This window comes from Lissotriton vulgaris, chromosome 1_1 (assembly GCF_964263255.1).
Source record: "Lissotriton vulgaris chromosome 1_1, aLisVul1.2, whole genome shotgun sequence".
In the NCBI taxonomy this organism is placed as follows: Eukaryota; Metazoa; Chordata; class Amphibia; order Caudata; family Salamandridae; genus Lissotriton; species Lissotriton vulgaris.
Window position 1 is genome coordinate 839,581,574 of NC_141685.1, and position 22,478 is coordinate 839,604,051.

Genomic DNA, 22,478 nt, shown 5'->3' on the forward strand with positions numbered 1-22,478 from the left:
AATGGTGCCATAACCTTTGACAAACCGTCTGTAATACCCGGCGAGACCTAGAAAGGCTCTCACCTCAGTCTGGGTCTTGGGGGGTTCCCAAGCCAGAATGGTATCAATTTTCGCCTGTAGGGGCGCCACCTAGCCGCTCCCCACCTGGTGTCCCAAGTACACCACTGATCCCTGCCCTATCTGGCACTTACTGGCCTTGATAGTGAGGCCTGCCTTCTGCAGAGCCTTCAACACTGCGCAGAGGTGTTGCAAGTGTTCCTCCCAAGTGGAGCTGAACATAGCAATGTCATCCAGGTATGCTGCGCTGAATTCCTCCAGCCCTGCTAATACCTGGTTGACCAGTCTCTGGAATGTGGCAGGGGCATTTTTCAACCCAAAGGGCATGACACGAAACTGGAAGTGCCCCTCTGGCGTTGAAAATGCTGATCTTTCCTTGGCCCCCTCAGTTAAGGCAATCTGCCAGTACCCTGAAGTCAAATCAAAAGTGCTCAGGTACCGGGCAGCTCCCAACCGATCCACAAGCTCATCAGCTCTGGGGATGGGGTGCGCGTTAGTCTTAGTGACCGCATTGAGCCCACGGTAGTCCACGCAGAAGCGGAATTCTGGGGGGCCACCAGGTGTAGCAGCTTTCTTAGGCACTAAGACCACTGGGCTAGCACAGGGGCTGCTGGAGGGCTCAATTACCCCTAGCGCTAACATCTTGGAAACTTCTTCTTTGATGCTAGCTCTGACCTTGTCAGCCACCCTGTAAAACTTCTGTTTTACAGGCAGACTGTCTCCAGTGTCCACATCGTGGACGCACCAGTTGGTGACACCTGGGGTCAGGGAGAACAGGGGGGCGAACTGACCCAAGACCTGGTGACAGTCCTTCTGTTGCTCTGGGGTCAGGGTGGGTGAGAGTATCACACCATCCACTGACCCATCTTGCTCCTTGGTTGCCAGGAGGTCAGGGAGAGGATCACTATCTTCCTCCCCTCCAGCATCTGTAGCCATGAGCATAGTAACTTCTGACTTCTCAAAGTGGGGTTTGAGGCGGTTCACATGCAACACTCTCAGGGGCTGCCTGGAAGTCTTCAGGTTAACCAAGTAGGTAACCTCGCTCTTGCACTCCACCACCTCATATGGCCCGGACCACTTGTCACGGAGCACACAAGGCTCCACCGGCGCCATCACCCACACTTTCTGACCAGGGTGGAACTCAACCAGAGAGGTGTTCTGATCATACCATCTCTTCCTTTCCTCCTGGCTAGCCTCCAGGTTCTCTTGAGCGAGCTTCCTGAAGCGCTTGGTCTGGTTGCGGATGGCCAGCACATAGCTGAACACATCCTGAGGGGTTTTCCCACGGGATTTCTCCCACCCCTCCTTCACCAGAGTGAGAGGCCCTCTGACAGGGTGGCCATACAGCAACTCAAAGGGACTGAACCCTAAGGATTTCTGAGGCACTTCCCTGTATGCAAACAACAGGCATGGTAACAAGACGTCCCACTTCCGCCTCATGGGCTCCTCTAGGCCCATAATCATGCCCTTCAGGGTGCGGTTGAATCTTTCAACCAACCCATTTCCTTGAGGGTGGTAAGGAGTGGTGAACTTATATGTCACCCCACACTCCTCCCACAGAGACTTCATGTACCTAGAGATGAAGTTTGTACCCCTGTCAGAAACAACCTCTCTGGGGAACCCCACACGGGAAAAGATCCCCAGTAAGGCACAGCCCACCATTCACATGATAATTTATCAGCAGTTTAGACTTTTTTCCAGATATACCATGTGAATGAACAACACTGCTTTAGTATATCCAACTCGCATTTTTATGTACCCTTGATTATGCACAAGAGATAAAGTCTCTCTCTGATAATAAAATATAAAGAAATATTTTTGATAACAATATCCTGGTTTTCGTATTATTACTGTTTTATTTCATATAATGTTAGTGTGGTAACATTGTTGATTTATAGTGATAATTTAACTTTCCAGTTACAACCAAAAGATCAGTGTAAGCACACAATCAAATTGAGTTCTGCACTTACTGGTCCCCAACCATAGTAAACGAAATCCCTTGCTGGCCCAATCTATTACCCATCCTCCCAGTAGATCAAATGGTCCTTGGACCCCAGGCCTGCTGCCTGGTCTGCAGCCTGCTGCCGCACACCAATGAGAGAAGGGCACTCCTTCTGAGCCTGGCAGAATTCCTCCCTGGAGGGACCACCATCTTGCTGCCACTGGGACAGCTCAGGCATATCCCCCAGTTCGGCCACCTGCTCCCCTGTAGGTTCCAGGGCATCCCCCTCAGGTTCTGCTTCCTCCTGGACCGTGGGAACGGTGGGGGCTGGTTTCCCGCGCCCTCTACCCCTTCCTCTCTTGGCAGGTCCCTGGGCCATTGTTCCAGGCTCCAGTTCTGCTAATCCACCCTTACTGGCTGCCATTGCACGTGTGGTCACACAGATCCACGCAGGCAAGCCCAACATTTCCAAGTGAGTCCTGTGTTCCACATCTTTCCACGGAGAGCTCTCCAGGTCATTACCTAATAGACAATCTACAGGCAAGGCATCACTTACAACAACTTTCAATATACCGGAGACTCCTCCCCATTCGAATGGAACACGTGCCAACTTGCAGAGGCGCACTGAACTGTCAGCTGCCACCACAGGACGGAGTACATTGGGAATGATCTGCTCTTCAGACACCCATTGACACCTGACAGATGTCACACTGGCCCCTGTGTCTCTCAGAGCTTCTATCTCTTTTCCATTGATGGTCACCGTCTGCCCATATTTCTTAGTGTTTAAGGGCAGCAAGGTTTCCTGGGCCATCTCTTGGTCTCCTAAAGAGACAAGAGTCATCACTGCTAACCCCTCCTCCCCACTAGAAATCAAATCCCCTCCCAAAGCTACACTGGCTAATCCCGGTGTTGGAGCACCAGTGGGTGCTGGAGGTTTGTTTTGACATTTTGGGGCAATGTGCCCCACCTCCCTACATGAATAGCAAGTAGGCGGGGACCTGTTGTCCTGCTTGTCCTTATGGGGCCAGGACTTCTTAGGCTTGGGGGGGTTGAGACTCCTTCTCCTGGGAAATATTTTGGGGCCCTTTAGAAGACTCCTTTTGATTACCCTTGTCCCCCCCCCACTCTTCTGCTGGGGACCCTGTCCACCTTTGGCTGGGGTACTTACCACCCCCTTGTGGACCCTGGTGCTAGTCCAGCGGTCCGCCTCCTTAGCAAGCTCACTGGGATCAGTTAACTTGCTGTCTAAAAGATGCTGGCGCAGCTCTGGAACACATAGACTACTCAAGTGTTCCCAACTAATAAAGTGACACAACCCGACATAATCAGTAACTTTGCTGCCCTTTATCCAACCTTCCAGTGCACACGTGTACTGTTAGAAACGGGGTCCCTGGCTGGCCAGGGCTCACGCCAAAGTCAGTCAGAGACCACCACTCCTAAGTCAGGGCAAGGAAGTTACACGCCAAGATAACCCCTGCTCACCCTCTAGGTAACGTGGCGCGAGCAGCAAGGCTAAACTTGGAGGCGGTATGAGTTAAGTATTTGCGCACGCACCCCAGCAACAACACCCAAGGCCCACCACAAAGGAAACTCCACACAAGGTTATATAAAAAATAGCCTTTGTATTATAGTAAAAACACATTAGATAACACACAAACTTTACAATGTGCCAGAGGCACGGGCAGAATTTACAAGGTATTATGTACAGGACAGGGCCACATGGACCACTGTCAGGGGTAGGCACTTGTTAGAAATAATACTTGTAGGTATACACTTAGCATATAACATATAATGATTAGCACCAAAATAGTACATGTAGCACACAACCAGTAAACACTGGTAAAGAGTAAATACCTCCTACGCAACCCTAAACACTGTAGGAAAATCACACAGGGAACTAGGACCTTATCATCAGGACCTAAGGAAGGAATACCATCACCTAAGCAGGTCACTTTTAACAAAGGGAAGGAAACCTAAACAATCACCTAAGCAGGTCACATTTAGCAAAGGAGATAAACATAAAATACCTAAGCAGGTCACTTTTAGCAAAGGTAATGGGACATCAACAATCCTCTAAGCAGGTCACATTTAGCAAAGGGGATAAACATAAAATACCTAAGCAGGTCACTTTTAGCAAAGGTAATGGGACATCAACAATCCTCTAAGCAGGTCACATTTAGCAAAGGGGATAAACATAAAATACCTAAGCAGGTCACTTTTAGCAAAGGTAATGGGACATAAACAATTGCACATGAGGCATTAAACACATTCAGAGGTGCAGGTTAGAATATTTGCGCAAGAATCACATACATCAGTAATTTACAATGCGCAGGGTGCATATAGCACAACACTAGAATTGTCCCTCAGGCCAACTGGCCTCGCAAGGGGCTGAATGCCCTGAGTCTCAATGTCAGGGGGTCTGCGCAGGCAGCACAAACCACAAGCCTAAACGTAGCAGTTGCCCACAAAGTGCTGGGCAACTGGTGCAGGGAAAGTTAGGGCAACGTTGGAGCCTCATGGGCTCAAGAACACAGGTGACTGGTACCTAAGAGCTTCAGCGCTCTAAACAGTGAAATGCCCCAGAGCCTCTCTCAGGGCTCTAAATCAATGTGGCCGGGAGCCTCGTGGGCTCAAAGACAATGTGGGCTGGGGCGGGAGCCTTCTCTCAGGCTCTAAGAACAACTGCCCCCTCGAGCCTCTTGGGCTCGACAACAGAAAGTGCCCTGAGCCTCTCGGGGCTCGCAAGAACCAATGCGGGCGGGTGGAGCCTCTATGGCTCACAAACAAATGTGCCCCTGAGCCTCTCGGGCTCTAAATATTCACGTGCGCGAGGTCGCGCTACAGGGGAGGGGCGGACACCGACAATGTGTCCCGACGCCCCTCTCCCTTTTCCAGGCACTCACCGGCTGTCTCGTGGCGGGCGGGGCTCTCCTCCTCACACGGGAGCCTCCTAGCAGCAGCAGCGCGGGGCTCCTCTTCACACGGGGAGCCTCGAGGACACGGCCGGCTGCTTCCTCCGTCTCCCGAACTTGCAGAAACCCGTGCGAACACAATGTGCCCAGTATGTGCCTCTTGTGTGAATAAAAGGTCAGAGAAAGATCAGTTCAGCAGATGAAGAGAAAGAAGCTCCTGGTCACAGGAACAGCACGGGTATTGCGCTCGTGAAAGTCAAGGATGCAAAGCCTATCCAGCATCACAGCTGCTTTTCCACTGTAGATTTGGGAAGAAGGCACACCTGTCCAGCCTCGACGACGCTCACGATTGTTTTTGGGCTAATGAATGAGTCACTGAATTTGAGCATCAACTAGTTCGAGCGACCATGTGTGTGTTACTATGCAATCGCCCCGAAGGGCGCAGGGGTCCCTTGAGTGAGCTGTCCATCATAGTGGGTGAATGGCGGGAAGACGGTGCAAACCGCGAGTGTGTGGGCGGGGCCAAACGGGCAGGGCTACCATGCGAGTTCACACATGCTTCTAGTGTGTATAAAAGGTCAGAGAAAGATCAGTTCAGCAGATGAAGAGAAATAAGCTCCTGGTCACAGAAACAGCACGGGTATTGCGCTCGTGAAAGTCACGGATGCAAAAGCCTCTATCCAGCATCACAGCTGATTTTCCACGGTAGATTTGTGAAGAAGGCACACCTGCCTCGACGACGCTCATAATTGTTTTTGGGCTGATGAATGAGTCACAGGAAGGGCATGGTAAATATTTTAGGATGGCGCCGGCAAGCTGCCAGCGCCATCCTAAAATACTTACTAAATTAGCTTCAACAGGAAGATCTAATAGATAAAATCGAGCACCTGCTTTATTTTATCTATTAGAGCTTCCTGTTGAAGCTAACTTAGTAACTATTTTAGGATGGCGCTGGCAGCTTGCCGGCGCCATCGTAAAATAGTTACAACAGGCCAGGCTTCAACTTTTGCCCCCGGAAAAATCCGCCGCTCGCGGATTTGCGAATTCTCGGTAAATTTGCGGGAGTTCGCGGATCGCGAATTTACTGAAAATTCGCAAAATCCGCGAGCGGAGCGGATTTTCCGCTCATACTTACTCTCGGGCTCTAAATATTCACGGGCGCGAGGTCGCGCTACGGGGGAGGGGCGGACACCGACAATGTGTCCCGACGCCCCTCTCCCTTTTCCAGGCACTCACCGGCTGTCTCGTGGCGGGCGGGGCTCTCCTCCTCACACGGGAGCCTCCTAGCAGCAGCAGCGCGGGGCTCCTCTTCACACGGGGAGCCTCGAGGACACGGCCGGCAGCGTCCTCCGTCTCCCGCCTGGCCTTGTCTCGCTGTACTCCGCCTGACTTCCGCTGGGGCAGCCAATGGCAGCGCGGCCCTGGGGGTCAGGAGGCGGGACTTCCGGGTCGCAGTAGGCAGCGGCCCGGCAACAGTTTTCAAGGCTCCTGGGCTGCGGCGGTGATCACGGGGCAATGCCGGGTGGGCACCGGCTTTTAAATAATAAAACACCACGGGGCAATTCCGGGTAGGCTCCGGCCTTCAAGCAAAAGACGAAGCGAGGCAGGCACTCGCCACGCCGAAAATCGGCAAAAGAAAACGGGCAGATGCGGGGTGGGCACCGACTGCACAAAGAGCGCTCCCCAGCGCTCGGGGACAAAGTAAAGCGCTCTCAAGCGCCAAGAGAAGCGCGCTCAGCGCTAAAAGGAAGATAAAGCGCTCCTAGCGCTATAAGTCAAAATAAGAGCGCTTCCAGGCACAACAAAGCTCCAGCAAGGTCTGGAGGCAGGCAGAGGGGCAAGGCAGGGCCAGAGCCAGCACACTGGGTCTCCAGGCAGGGAGACAAGCCAAGTGGCGGTCCTTCTGGCCCAAGCAGCAACAGCAGCCCCCTCTGGCAAGGATCCAAAACAGAACCAAGGACAAATTGTATGGGGACACAGCCCCTTCTTATACTGTAAAATCCCTTTGTCTGTAGGTGCAGGGTGGGGGGGGAAACCAGTTGCAGCTGGTTTTGAAGTACCCTTGATAGCTCAACCACCCATTTCATTCACTGGCAGGGCTAAGGACATCAGTCGCACTACAGGGGGTGGAGCCAGCATTGTGTGGGGAAAGTCCAGGCCCATCAGGGACCAGGTGCACTCCTCCCAAGCCATCAACATGCTAATCTCACACTCACCACCGGGCAGACCCATCCAGCCTTCCTGGAGCCAGGCTCACCAGCCAGCTCCAGCCAATCACACGGCAGGCATATTTTACATTAATATGCCAAGTCCTAGAAGTGGCATTTCTACACATGACACACACATGCCACATACACCATTGCGAAGCATGCATTCCCACGAGCTCGCACATACCAAACTCGAACATGCACTCCCCACGCATCAGGAACTACTAGGGACACAGACATTCCCCATGCATTCCTATGGGAGAGCAGGCCAGTCTAACTACATGCACGCACTTTACTCTGGGACACAGGGAAAAAGTGCGCACAGACCAGAAAATCATCCACGCATATCAAAGATTAAAAGCAAAAAGTTTAGGGGTGAACCTGCCTTAAGGGCCAAGTCCAACACAACCCCCTTCCAGCGAAAACGCAGGGCAGACCAATCACCACCGTGATGGGCTTCCCTGCTTGGGGCGATAAAACACGGACGCGGGCCCACAACTGCAGGGACACCCTCCTGTTTTACGCCACAGTGAACCCCTGGGGTTCTTTCTAAAACTATGGTAGGGACTAACTGGACTACCCCACTGGTACTCTCCAGCTGCCCTCGGCCAGGACCAGGCCCTAGGCCACCCAGGTGCCACTGGTTCCTGCCTACTCACAAAGTGGGGGGTAGTAACCCCTGGCACATAATAGCCATTTTCCACTCTTCCTGCCTGCAAGACAGGGCTAGACTGCCACTGGTTCTCCAGCCTAGGGTCTACAACCTTAGGTGGACCAGGAGTCTCAGGGAAGGCTCTTCTCCCCTTACTTCTTCTCCTAGGGTTCCTCCTCCTCCTGCGAGGGGTACCCTCTAAACACCATTCTCCCAACCTAGGGTTTAACCCCTCAGGTGGTACCGGGGTCAGAGGTGGGCTTTCCCACCCTCTGCACCCCCTTCCAGAGTCCTGCTCCCTCCCAACGGGGGCGGTACCTCTGGAGAAAGAACTGGTCAGGACACTGATTACAGTATTCCCAACCTTCAGGTCAGGCAAACCCTAAACCTGGACCTCCAACCTCCTGTCTAGAACCTTTGGTGGAATCACTGCCTGGCACTCCAGGACTTCTGGGGACTCACATCCTATCCCCCAATCACTCCTTTCACTGGACTTCTGTACTCTCCCTACTGGAGCAGTACTGCCAGACTCTACAACCATAGAAGCTCCGCTTACAGATGCTCCAGGTCCTCCACACACTAGGAGATCTCCCTCAAGCGGACTAACAGGTAAGCTTAGGTCCCCACCCTGGTGTTCCCTAAAGAAACCATCCAGGCTCTGAGGCAGGGCTTCGGGCATCTGGGGACTCTCGGTCTCACACTCACTTCCGCTCCACTGAGACAGACAGCAAGCCCCTACACCCTCCTCACTATACTGGGACCTAGCTGGGCTACTCTCACCCTCCTCCACCACGCTGGGTTGGAGAAAACCTGACCCACTATTGTTGGAATCACTCACTAGCGACGCTAAGGAACCTCTTGCACTTTCCCATCGGTCTGCTTCCTTGGCCAGCTCCCAAGGATCAAGGGTCAACCTCATCAGGTGTTGCCGCAACTCTGGCCGACAATGACTAAGCACCTGTTCCTTGAGAATAAGACAAAACAGTTTGTCATAATTATGTTCCGTGGGAACCTCTGACCACTCAATCAGTGCACACTGACAGTCCTCTGTAAAGTCCTCCCAAGACTGGTGAGACAGCTTCTTACTGTCCCTGAACTGCAACCTATACTCCTCTTCTAGGGAAACAGGCACTAGACTTGGGGAACTGGGAGTGGGACTGTCTACACTGACATTTAAAAAGCTGCCACCACTGGACTCCACCCTCCCTGGGGAATCCAGACAATTACAACAGCACTCAGGGGGTAACCTACTCTCTAGGGCTACCTTCTCCCTGAACAAGGCCCTCTCAGCCTCTAGCTTGGCATGCTCCAACCTGAGCTGTTCCATCGCTAGCTGATGCTCCCTCTCTTCCTTCCTATCCAACCACTCCTCTGGGGACAGGGAAAGGGATGGGGCGCTGGTACTGACACTGGACCCAGCAAGGGACTCCCTATCTATGGGGTCCTCACTATCTGCTGACATCCATCCACTGTCATCACCATCCAACTCACATTTTTCATCAGAATCTTCAGGGCTCCCCACAGACTCACCACCCTCATGGCGTGCGGCCCGGGCCCTATCTCTCTCACTGTGCTCAAGATCCCACTGATCCTTTTGCCACAGGATCAGGCTGTCCCTAAGCTGGGACTGAGTAACCAACTCACTCACCTCTATGCCTCCCTTTTCACAGAATCTGGCCAGCTCTAACCTACTGTATCTAAAAAGACCACAGAGATCAAAAACTGGCTCCATTTTGGCGGACGTTCTCAAGAAAAGTTTGACACAGGGAACCTGGGGGTCTGAGCTCAACAGGAGAATACAATTAACACAATTCAGCAAGATTCCTATCTCAGAGAACTTGCACTCCTCTGTCCAGTGTAACACACACTCATTCACACACAACCCTCCCCTCGGACTGGTAAGGCAGTTTCTACCACCCCTGATTTTCTCAACCTGACCACAAGCAACACAGGTACCAAACTCTGGGAGCAGGGCGGGGAACAAGGTACTGGACACAATCACAAAATGACACCTTTCAGGAGAAGCAATACTGATCTTCACCTAAAAAACAATAATCCCCAAAATGTGGTTATCTAAAAATGTAGAGTTTTGAAGTGCGGCCTGTCGCCACTGTGGTACAGCGCAAACACAAATCCTTATCCTCACCGCTTGCCGCCAATGTTAGAAACGGGGTCCCTGGCTGGCCAGGGCTCACGCCAAAGTCAGTCAGAGACCACCACTCCTAAGTCAGGGCAAGGGAGTTACACGCCAAGATAACCCCTGCTCACCCTCTAGGTAACGTGGCGCGAGCAGCAAGGCTAAACTTGGAGGCGGTATGAGTTAAGTATTTGCGCACGCACCCCAGCAACAACACCCAAGGCCCACCACAAAGGAAACTCCACACAAGGTTATATAAAAAATAGCCTTTGTATTATAGTAAAAACACATTAGATAACACACAAACTTTACAATGTGCCAGAGGCACGGGCAGAATTTACAAGGGATTATGTACAGGACAGGGCCACATGGACCACTGTCAGGGGTAGGCACTTTTTAGAAATAATACTTGTAGGTATACACTTAGCACATAACATATAATGATTAGCACCAAAATAGTACATGTAGCACACAACCAGTAAACACTGGTAAAGAGTAAATACCTCCTACGCAACCCTAAACACTGTAGGAAAATCACGCAGGGAACTAGGACCTTATCATCAGGACCTAAGGAAGGAATACCATCACCTAACCAGGTCACTTTTAACAAAGGGAAGGAAACCTAAACAATCACCTAAGCAGGTCACATTTAGCAAAGGAGATAAACATAAAATACCTAAGCAGGTCACTTTTAGCAAAGGTAATGGGACATCAACAATCCTCTAAGCAGGTCACATTTAGCAAAGGGGATAAACATAAAATACCTAAGCAGGTCACTTTTAGCAAAGGTAATGGGACATCAACAATCCTCTAAGCAGGTCACATTTAGCAAAGGGGATAAACATAAAATACCTAAGCAGGTCACTTTTAGCAAAGGTAATGGGACATAAACAATTGCACATGAGGCATTAAACACATTCAGAGGTGCAGGTTAGAACATTTGCGCAAGAATCACATACATCAGTAAATTACAATGCGCAGGGTGCATATAGCACAACACTAGAATTGTCCCTCAGGCCAACTGGCCTCGCAAGGGGCTGAATGCCCTGAGTCTCAATGTCAGGGGGTCTGCGCAGGCAGCACAAACCACAAGCCTAAACGTAGCAGTTGCCCACAAAGTGCTGGGCAACTGGTGCAGGGAAAGTTAGGGCACCGTTGGAGCCTCGTGGGCTCAAGAACACAGGTGACTGGCACCTAAGAGCTTCAGCGCTCTAAACAATGAAATGCCCCCAGAGCCTCTCTCAGGGCTCTAAATCAATGTGGCCGGGAGCCTCGTGGGCTCAAAGACAATGTGGGCTGGGGCGGGAGCCTTCTCTCAGGCTCTAAGAACAACTGTCCCCTCGAGCCTCTTGGGCTCGACAACAGAAAGTGCCCTGAGCCTCTCGGGGCTCGCAAGAACCAATGCGGGCGGGTGGAGCCTCTATGGCTCACAAACAAATGTGCCCCAGAGCCTCTCGGGCTCTAAATATTCACAGGCGCGAGGTCGCGCTACGGGGGAGGGGCGGACACCGACAATGTGTCCCGACGCCCCTCTCCCTTTTCCAGGCACTCACCGGCTGTCTCGTGGCGGGCGGAGCTCTCCTCCTCACACGGGAGCCTCCTAGCAGCAGCAGCGCGGGGCTCCTCTTCACACGGGGAGCCTCGAGGACACGGCCGGCTGCTTCCTCCGTCTCCCGCCTGGCCTTGTCTCGCTGTACTCCGCCTGACTTCCTCTTGGGCCGCCAATGGCAGCGCGGCCCTGGGGGTCAGGAGGCGGGACTTCCGGGTCGCAGTAGGCAGCGGCCCGGCAACAGTTTTCAAGGCTCCTGGGCTGCGGCGGTGATCACGGGGCAATGCCGGGTGGGCACCAGCTTTTAAATAATAAAACACCACGGGGCAATGCCAGGCAGGCTCCGGCCTTCAAGCAAAAGACGAAGTGAGGCAGGCACTCGCCACGCCGAAAATCGGCAAAAGAAAACGGGCAGATGCCGGGTGGGCACCGGCTGCACAAAGAGCGCTCCCCAGCGCTCGGGGACAAAGTAAAGCGCTCTCAAGCGACAAGAGAAGCGCGCTCAGCGCTAAAAGGAAGATAAAGCGCTCCTAGCGCTATAAGTCAAAATAAGAGCGCTTCCAGGCACAACAAAGCTCCAGCAAGGTCTGGAGGCAGGCAGAGGGGCAAGGCAGGGCCAGAGCCAGCACACTGGGTCTCCAGGCAGGGAGACAAGCCAAGTGGCGGTCCTTCTGGCCCAAGCAGCAACAGCAGCCCCCTCTGGCAAAGATCCAAAACAGAACCAAGGACAAATTGTATGGGGACACAGCCCCTTCTTATACTGTAAAATCGCTTTGTCTGTAGGTGCAGGGTGGGGGGGAAAACCAGTTGCAGCTGGTTTTGAAGTACCCTTGATAGCTCAACCACCCATTTCATTCACTGGCAGGGCTAGGGAAATCAGTCGCACTACAGGGGGTGGAGCCAGCATTGTGTGGGGAAAGTCCAGGCCCATCAGGGACCAGGTGCACTCCTCCCAAGCCATCAACATGTTAATCTCACACTCACCACCGGGCAGACCCATCCAGCCTTCCTGGAGCCAGGCTCACCAGCCAGCTCCAGCCAATCACACGGCAGGCATATTTTACATTAATATGCCAAGTCCTAGAAGTGGCATTTCTACACATTACACACACATGCCACATACACCATTGCGAAGCATGCATTCCCACGAGCTCGCACATACCAAATTCGAGCATGCACTCCCAACGCATCAGGAACTACTAGGGACAGACATTCCCCATGCATTCCTATGGGAGAGCAGGCCAGTCTAACTACATGCATGCACTTTACTCTGGGACACAGGGAAAAAGTGCGCACAGACCAGAAAATCATCCACGCATATCACAGATTAAAAGCAAAAAGATTAGGGTTGAACCTGCCTTAAGGGCCAAGTCCAACATGTACATACTCACACACTCCACCCAAGTACTTGAATCAAGCTTCTTGAAGTTCCTAAACTTCTGGCGGTACTGTTCTGGAGTGAGCCCATACCTGAGGCATAAAGCCTCCTTCATAGCGGGGTAGGATAAAGTACCTGCTGCTTCTAAGGGTGCCAAGACATCCCTCCCAGAGGCCTCAAAGTGCTTCCACAAACCTGTCCCCCAATTCTTCTCAGCTACTTCATTCATCTTTAGGGCAAGTTCATACGATCTAAACCACGCATAAATATCCTCACCCCTCTGATAATTCTGTACCAGATCCTTTGGTATGTATACTTTACCCGCCTGTACTGTTTGTGCGCTGCCACCATTAGGACTGGACTCCACCTGTTAAACTTTAATGTCCAGCTCCCTCATGCTCAACTCATGAGCCAATTGGAGTTTCTTCTCTTGAAAAGCAAGAGCATTCCTCCTCTCCTCCGCCTTCTTTTTACTTTGAAGGCGCAGTCTCCTCTCTTCTGCTTGGGCTTTGAGTTTAAAAAGCTCAATCTCATGGGCCCTAGCTCTCTGATTATCCTCCAGCTCCTCTGGAGAAATAACCCTACTGGAGTGGTTGCTGCCAGCCCTAGACGCTGGCCTCACTGGCAAATCACTGGATACAAAAGCATTCTCCTGTGTGCCTCCCTCTCCAGTAACATCTTCTGAGTCAACATGTTTGGCCTCCCACCAGGCCCTTAGAGCTTTCCGAAACTCTTCCTTGCTAGAACTGCCCTTCACTGGGTATCCAAGCTGCTTGCAGAATTGCTTTAGCTGCTCCTTTCTGCAACTCCTGAATTTCAAATTCCACTTCTGCTACTTCGCTCACAGCTTTCTGAGACATGATGCTTTCTAGACTTTCAAAAATAGGTTTCACCAAAAAGAAAAATCTTGTGCAACCTGTGCTGCTAAACTAGACTAGTGATGTACAAGAAATCACTGCAGGTCAAGTGCAAATATTAGTTCAAAATCCACACCGCTGTCCAACAATGTTAGATCTGGGGGTCTCTAATTGGCAGAGGTAAGTACCTTAGACCAAGTAGGGACCCTTGCTTCTAGTCAGGGTGAAGGAGTACACACAGTAGATAACCCCTGCTCCCCCTCTAGGTAGCTTGGCGCGAGCAGGCAGGCTTATCCCCCAGGCAATGTGTGTAATAAATGCAGTTAACACAATAATCCCCAATCCACCACAAACTGAGACCACACAGGTAAGTATATTTATAAAAATATATCTTTATCTATTTGCAGCAGTAAAAATCAACAATATACGATAATTACTTTCTTAGGAAAATGTTGCACTTAATCTTAATGGTTGCTCGTAATTAGGAAGTTCTTATCATTAAAGAAAAATAGTCTCAAGTCTCTAGCATCAGTAATAATGCTAATGCTCCTAAAATGCCCTTAATATGCAATGTTCAAATAATGCCCGCGTGTGATTTACTTCTGAAATCCTACCTTCACTTCTATTGCGCCCACACAATGCGAGCGCGCCTCACCAGGGGCTTCGGGCGTACTGTGCCGATCAGAACAGACTTGCTTCAGCCCCAGGCACTCTCAGCGCGCCTCACCGTGGATCTTCGCGCCAGCAATGCAGACTTTCTCTCTGCCCCGGCCGGCCCCAGCAGCCCTCCGCCCGCTCTCAGGTCCTCGGGGAGGGGCGGGGAGCTGACTCGGCGCTCCAGCGCAGGGACGCAGGCCAGGGGCAGAGATCACACACACGGGATCCCTCGGCAAGGTGGCTTCCTGAAGGTCCCGGTCCCGCCAACCAATCCTGTCGCGGCTCCACAGACGAGCCTCCGGATGATGTCACGCAGCTTCCAGGAGTCAGCCACTCGCAGCGCGGCTCCTGGAATAGCCCCCTATGACGCGGGGCGACTCGACCAATCGGAGCGCGGCTCTAGGGGCAGGCCTACGTCAAAGGGCCAATCAGGGCGCGGCTCTCCTCGTGGCTCGGCCAATCAGGTCGAGGCCTCTTCGTGGTTGTCTATGTAGCTCCGGGAACACTCGGGTCAGTTTCAGGCCCGCGGGCCGAGGCGGTGTATTGTGGGCAGATGAATTTAATGCGCCCAAGGACAGTAGGGCGATCTGAATATCGCGAATCCCCCACAAGGATTCCTTCGTCCTGGAAATGCTTTTGGGCGCACTACCACCACTTCCCACGTGCCGATGAGCACGTCGATATCCCGGCACCGCAGCGGATGGGCAGGCAATACACAGCGCGGTGCTCTCAAGCCAGACAGAGGGCAGCCAGAGCTTCACATGGGCAGATGATCGATAGTCTAAAAAAACAGCTCACGATCTCTGCAGCACACAGCAGGGCTTTGTAGTCTTCAGTAACCTTTCTGTGCCTGAGTTACCAAACAGGAGGCCAGCTCTTCTCAGGCCCTTGGAGATTCAGTTTAGGAGACACAGCACACAGCAAACTCTCTTGGAGTTCAAGTAAGCAGGGTCACAGCACACAGCAAAGTCCCTCTTCTCCTCAGCTTCAGTTGGTCAGCAGAACAGGTCAGCCCTTAGAGCACACAGCAAGGCAATCTTCCTTCAGTTCTTCAGCAGTCCTTCCAGCAGAGGTTCCTCTTGATTGTAGAATCTGATCTTCTGTTGTCAGGGGTCCTTCTCTTATACCCCAAAAAGTCTTTGAAGTTCTTTGAAGTCTTTGTGCAAGTGGGCCCTGAGCCCGGTCTAAACCAGTTCTGGGTGTTGCTGGGGCACTGGGGGTTTCCTGGCTTCCTTCTTTCTTTCAGTATCAGGGACAGAGGTGACAGTTGCCCAGCGGGAGGTGGAGCCAGAATTGTAGTCAGGCAGGCACAGCCCTAGTCACTCCCAGGTGCTATCTCCTGCCACTTCCTTGGCAGCAGATGCAGCCTTTCATCGACTGGCTGACTCAGACAACCTCCTGGGGGCTCTGCAGCTCCAGTCACCCTCAAACCAGACAGTCAATCCACAAACAGTCCCAGGCACACAGGAAGGTTAGACAAGAGAACAGCCACTTTCTAAAAGTACTATTCTCAAACACAGAATTTAAAAACAACCTTTCCTAAAAGATGTGTTATTAAATTCTGAGTTCAGGGATATCAATCACTTATGTCCCATCTTGTTCCTATGGGAAGATAGGCTGGTATCCATTGGGACCAGCCTCCCCCATGTTAATCTATGGAGCAAGATAACCTTGCAGCAGTGAGCACACAAAATGGCTGCTGCTCACTACCAGAGCATGTTACCTGCACTAGTACATGCTCTACCTTACCCATACACTGCACCCTGCCCAGGGGGGTACCTTGAGCCTTCCATAGGGGTGACTGATGTTCACAGACAGGGAAGGGTTAGGCCCAGCCAGTGGGGACACTGGCTAGGCAGACATGGCAGTCCACTGACTGCACACAGGCACTGCGCTGGCAGGCCTGAGACACCATTTTAGAGCTACTTATGTGGGTGGCGCAATCTGCGCTGCAGGCCCACTAGTAGCATCTGTCATCACCAGCTCTGGCACACACAGTGCACTTTACTAGGGACTTCATGGTGATACAAATATGCCAATCAGGTACACCCAATCAATATGACAATTTACATAGGGAGCACTTACACTCTGGCACTGATCAGCAGTGGCAGAGTGTCCAAAGCATCTAAACCAGCAAAAACGAAATACAGCACAGCATCATAAAAATACAGGAGGCAGAGGCAAAAAGATGGGAGAAAACCACGCCAAGGGTGTCAGGTCTAACACGTGTCCCCTCCAGCTGAAAGTGGGGAGAACTACCCAACCTCTTGGGAGTCCTCATCACTAAGGCGGAAGAATCTGGACAGACCATCAGCATTGGCGTGTTCTGTACCAGGGCGGTGCTCCACCGTAAAGTCCATCCCCTGTAGGGAAATGGACCACCTCAACAGTTTTGGATTCTCACCCCTCATCTGCATTAACCATCTGAGGAGCCTGTGGTCGGCCTGAACATGGAAGTGAGTCCCAAACAGGTAGGGCCTCAGCTTCTTCAGGGCCGAGACCACAGCGAAAGCTTCCCTTTCAATCGCACTCCATCTCTGTTCCCTGGGGAGTAGCCTCCTACTAATGAAAGCCACCGGTTGGTCTCCACCTTCATCGTTGATCTGTGAGAGTACTGCTCCCACGCCTTGCTCTGAAGCGTCAGTTTGCACAATGAACTCACTGGAAAAGTCAGGTGCCTTAAGCACCGGTGCTGTGCACATGGCAGTTTTGAGGGCGTCAAAAGCAGTTTGACAGGCCTCGGTCCAATTCACTTTCCTGGGCTGATTTCTAGATGTCAGCTCTGTCAAAGGGGCTACAATGGTGCCATAACCTTTGACAAACCGTCTGTAATACCCGGTGAGACCTAGAAACGCTCTCACCTCAGTCTGGGACTTGGGGGGTTCCCAAGCCAGAATGGTATCATTTTTCGCCTGTAGGGGCGCCACCTGGCCTCTCCCCACCGGGTGTCCCAAGTACACCACTGATCCCTGCCCTATCTGGCACTTACTGGCCTTGATAGTGAGGCCTGCCTTCTGCAGAGCCTTCAACACTGCGCAGAGGTGTTGCAAGTGTTCCTCCCAAGTGGAGCTGAACACAGCAATGTCATCCAGGTATGCTGCGCTGAATTCCTCCAGCCCTGCTAATACCTGGTTGACCAGTCTCTGGAATGTGGCAGGGGCATTTTTCAACCCAAAGGGCATGACACGAAACTGGAAGTGCCCCTCTGGCGTTGAAAATGCTGATCTTTCCTTGGCCCCCTCAGTTAAGGCCATCTGCCAGTACCCTGAAGTCAAATCAAAAGTGCTCAGGTACCGGGCAGCTCCCAACTGATCCACAAGCTCATCAGCTCTTGGGGTGCGCGTCAGTCTTGGTGACCGCATTGAGCCCACGGTAGTCCACGCAGAAGCGGATTTCTGGGGGGCCACCAGGTGTAGCAGCTTTCTTAGGCACTAAGACCACTGGGCTAGCCCAGGGGCTGCTGGAGGGCTCAATTACCCCTAGCGCTAACATCTTCGAAACTTCTTCTTTGATGCTAGCTCTGACCTTGTCAGCCACCCTGTAAAACTTCTGTTTCACAGGCAGACTATCTCCAGTGTCCACATTGTGGACGCACCAGTTGGTGACACCTGGGGTCAGGGAGAACAGGGGGGCGAACTGACCCAAGACCTGGCGACAGTCCTTCTGTTGCTCTGGGTTCAGGGTGGGTGAGAGTATCACACCATCCACTGACCCATCTTGCTCCTTGGTTGCCAGGAGGTCAGGGAGAGGATCACTATCCTCCTCCCCTCCAGCATCTGTCGCAATGAGCATAGTCACTTCTGACCCCTCAAAGTGGGGTTTGAGGCGGTTCACATGCAACACTCTCAGGGGCTGCCTGGGAGTCTTCAGGTTAACCAAGTAGGTAACCTTGCTCTTGCACTCCACCACCTCATATGGCCCGGACCACTTGTCACGGAGCGCACAAGGCTCCACCGGCGCCATCACCCACACTTTCTGACCAGGGTGGAACTCAACCAGAGAGGTGTTCTGATCATACCATCTCTTCATTTCCTCCTGGCTAGCCTCCAGGTTCTCTTGAGCGAGCTTCCTGAAGCGCTTGGTCTGGTTGCGGATGGCCAGCACATAGCTTAACACATCCTGAGGGGTTTTCCCACGGGATTTCTCCCACCCCTTCATTACCAGAGTGAGAGGCCCTCTGACAGGGTGGCCCTACAGCAACTCAAAAGGACTGAACCCTAAGGATTTCTGAGGCACCTCCCTGTATGCAAACAACAGGCATGGTAACAAGACGTCCCACTTCCACCTCATGGGCTCCTCTAGGCCCATAATCATGCCCTTCAGGGTGCGGTTGATTCTTTCAACCAACCCATTTCCTTGAGGGTGGTAAGGAGTGGTGAACTTATATGTCACACCACACTCCTCCCACAGAGACTTCATGTACCTAGAGATGAAGTTTGTACCCCTGTCAGAAACCACCTCTCTGGGGAACCCCACACGGGAAAAGATCCCCATTAAGGCACAGCCCACCACAGGGGCTGTGACTGTCCTGAGAGGGACTGCTTCCGGGAACCGGGTGGCATGGTCCACCAAGACCAGGATAAACCTGTTGCCTAGGGCTGTCTTGGGGTCCAGGGGCCCCACGATGTCAATGCCCACCCGCTCAAAAGGGGTGCTCATCACGGGGAAGGGTTGGAGGGGTGCCACACACTTCCCTCCGCTCTTGCCACTGGCCTGACAAGTTTGACAAGACTTACAAAAGGCAGCGATGTGCTTCTTCATCTGGGGCCAGTAGAAGTGGATGACAAGCCTGTGATAGGTCTTGTCTTGCCCCAGATGTCCTGCGACAGGCACGTCATGAGCCAGACCCAGTAGGAAGTTCCTGAAGCGCTCAGGTACCACCAGCACACGGGCTGCACCGGGCTCAGCGAACTTAGGCTCACTATAAAGTAAGTCATCCTCCGAGTAGATCAAATGTTCCATGGACCCCAGGCCTGCTGCCTGGTCTGCAGCCTGCTGCCGCACACCAATGAGAGAAGGGCACTCTTTCTGAGCCTGGCAGAATTCCTCCCTGGAGGGACCACCATCTTGCTGCCACTGACACAGCTCAGGCAATTCCCCCAGTTCGGCTACCTGCTCCCCTGTAGGTTCCAGGGCATACCCCTCAGGTTCTGCTTCCTCCTGGACCGTGGGAACGGTGGGGGCTGGTTTCCCGCGCCCTCTACCCCTTCCTCTCTTGGCAGGTCCCTGGGCCATTGTTCCAGGCTCCAGTTCTGCTAATCCACCCTTACTGGCTGCCATTGCACGTGTGGTCACACAGATCCACGCAGGCAAGCCCAACATTTCCAAGTGAGTCCTGTGCTCCACATCTTTCCATGGAGAGCTCTCCAGGCCATTACCTAATAGACAATCTACAGGCAAGACATCACTTACAACAACTTCCAATATACCGGAGACTCCTCCCCATTCAAATGGAACACATGCCAACTTGCAGAGGCACACTGAACTGTCAGCTGCCACCACAGGACGGAGTACATTGGGAATGATCTGCTCTTCAGACACCCATTGACACCTGACAGATGTCACACTGGCCCCTGTGTCTCTCAGAGCTTCTATCTCTTTTCCATTGATGGTCACCTTCTGCCCATATTTCTTAGTGTTTAAGGCCAGCAAGGTTCCCTGGGCCATCTCTTGATCTCCTAAAGAGACAAGGGTCATCACTGCTAACCCCTCCTCCCCACTAGAAATCAAATCCCCTCCCAAAGCTACAGTGGCTAACCCCGGTGTTGGAGCACCAGTGGGTGCTGGAGGTTTGTTTGGACATTTGGGGGCAATGTGCCCCACCTCCCTACATGAATAGCAAGTAGGCGGGGACCTGCTGTCCTGCTTGCCCTTATGGGGCCAGGACTTTTTAGGCTTGGGGGGTTGAGACTCTTTCTCCTGGGAATTATTTTGGGGCCCTTTAGAAGACTCCTTTTGATTACCCTTGCCCCCCCCATTCTTCTGCTGGGGACCCTGTCCACCTTTGGCTGGGGTACTTACCACCCCCTTGTGGACCCTGGTGCTAGTCCAGCAGTCCGCCTCCTTAGCAAGCTCACTGGGATCAGTTAACTTGCTGTCTAAAAGATGCTGGCGCAGCTCTGGAACACATAGACTACGCAAGTGCTCCCAACTAATCAAGTGACACAACCCCACATAATCAGTAACTTTGCTGCCCTTTATCCAACCTTCCAGTGCACGCGTGTACATACTCACACACTCCACCCAAGTACTTGAATCAAGCTTCTTGAAGTTCCTAAACTTCTGGCGGTACTGTTCTGGAGTGAGCCCATACCTGAGGCATAAAGCCTCCTTCATAGCGGGGTAGGATAAAGTACCTGCTGCTTCTAAGGGTGCCAAGACATCCCTCCCAGAGGCCTCAAAGTGCTTCCACAAACCTGCCCCCCAATTCTTCTCAGGCACTTCATTCATCTTTAGGGCAAGTTCATACGATCTAAACCACGCATAAATATCCTCACCCCTCTGATAATTCTGTACCAGATCCTTTGGTATGCATACTTTACCCGCCTGTATTGGTTGTGCGCTGCCACCAATAATACTGGACTCCACCTGTTTAGCTTTAATGTCCAGCTCCCTCATGCTCAACTCATGAGCCAATTGGAGTTTCTTCTCTCCAAAAGCAAGAGCATTCCTCCTCTCCTCCGCCTTCTTTTCTCTTTCAAGGCGCAGTCTCCTCTCTTCTGCTTGGGCTTTGAGTTTAAAAAGCTCAATCTCATGGGCCCTAGCTCTCTGATTATCCTTCAGCTCCTCTGGATAAATAACCCTACTGGAGTGGCTGCTACCAGCCCTAGACGCTGGCCTCACTGGCAAATCACTGGTAAGCATGGGCGAATTTTGCGAATCTGGCGTTCGCGAATTTGCGTATTTGCGAACTCGCAATCCGCAAAATCCGCGAATTCTTGCGAATTTGCGGATTTTTTATTTTTTGGGGGTTCGCAAGGGTTTCTGCCAGTTCGCGAGTGTTTTGTACCAGTTCGCAATTGCGCACTTACTTGTCGGCTCGCAACGGTCGCGACTATGTTGTTTCTACGTCTAGTTCATCATCACAGGTTCCCAGCACCCTCTGTTTCACCACTGCCACCCTCTGTTTCACCTATGCCACCCTCTGGTACATAAATGCCACCCTCTGGTTCATCATCACTGTATATTATGGGGGGGGGGAAAGCAAGCACACCTGCCCTGCATCAACTGACATGAATTAATTTGGGGTTGGTTTATTAATGTGTCACTGTTTTAAAATTCCAGTCTGGCACCTGCTTCCTTATCTGTAATTTGCTATATGTTGCAGTGCAATTTTTTTTTCCAGGACCTTTGTGGCCTACTTGTAGCTATTCTATGAGGCTGCTGTGAGGGTCAGAGCAGGGTCATACAATTGTTGCAACTAGCAACTGAACTCTGGAGGGGCCCCAGTCAGGAAGCACTACAGGGAATGGTTACTAATGATGAGTTTGAACTTTTGCACCTGCTGATTGCTTTCAGTTTTGCAAAACTCGTTTTTCTGCAATTTCGCGGAATTCGCGGGGCGCGAACTTGCGCGAGATCGAATTCGGAAGCCGCGAATTCGTGCGAATATGCGATTTGTTTTCTTGCGGCGTGTTAGTTCGCAAGGTTTTGTGCGTTTTAGCGAGCCGCTTGTAGCGCAACGGCGCGAAGTTACCCTTGCGGTCGTTCACGGGCGCGGCCATCTTGTTTGCATGACGTATTTCCGTTTCCGGGCGCGATGTGTAATCTCGCAAAGTGTGCGGCTCGCTAGTACAATTTCGCGTGTGATCGCGAGGAAAATCTCGCGCGAACTTACCCACGCGGTCGTGAACGGGCGCGGCCATCTTGTTTCTCATTCATTGCTATGATTCTGGGCATGCTTTTTGTATCCTCTCTAAATCTCTGCCATCCTTTGCTTGTTTGAAGTTTTTTTTAATCTATTTTACTTATTATCTATCCCTCTATTTTTCTAGCCCTATATTTTTGTGTTTTCTGCTATTTTTGGTTAATTTTAAACTACTTTTTTAAACTCTTTTCTTTTCTTCTCTTCCCTATTCTATTTTCTTTATTATTTAGCTTCCTTTCCGCCCAGACCATGGTGAAGGGAGC

The 22,478-nt window shown here is 52.0% G+C and overlaps 1 pseudogene; it reads right to left on the minus strand.

Moving 5' to 3' along the window:
* Window positions 1-7,558: 7,558 nt before the first annotated feature.
* Window positions 7,559-22,478, minus strand: part of LOC147747992 (uncharacterized) — a 33,619-nt pseudogene continuing 18,699 nt past the window's right edge.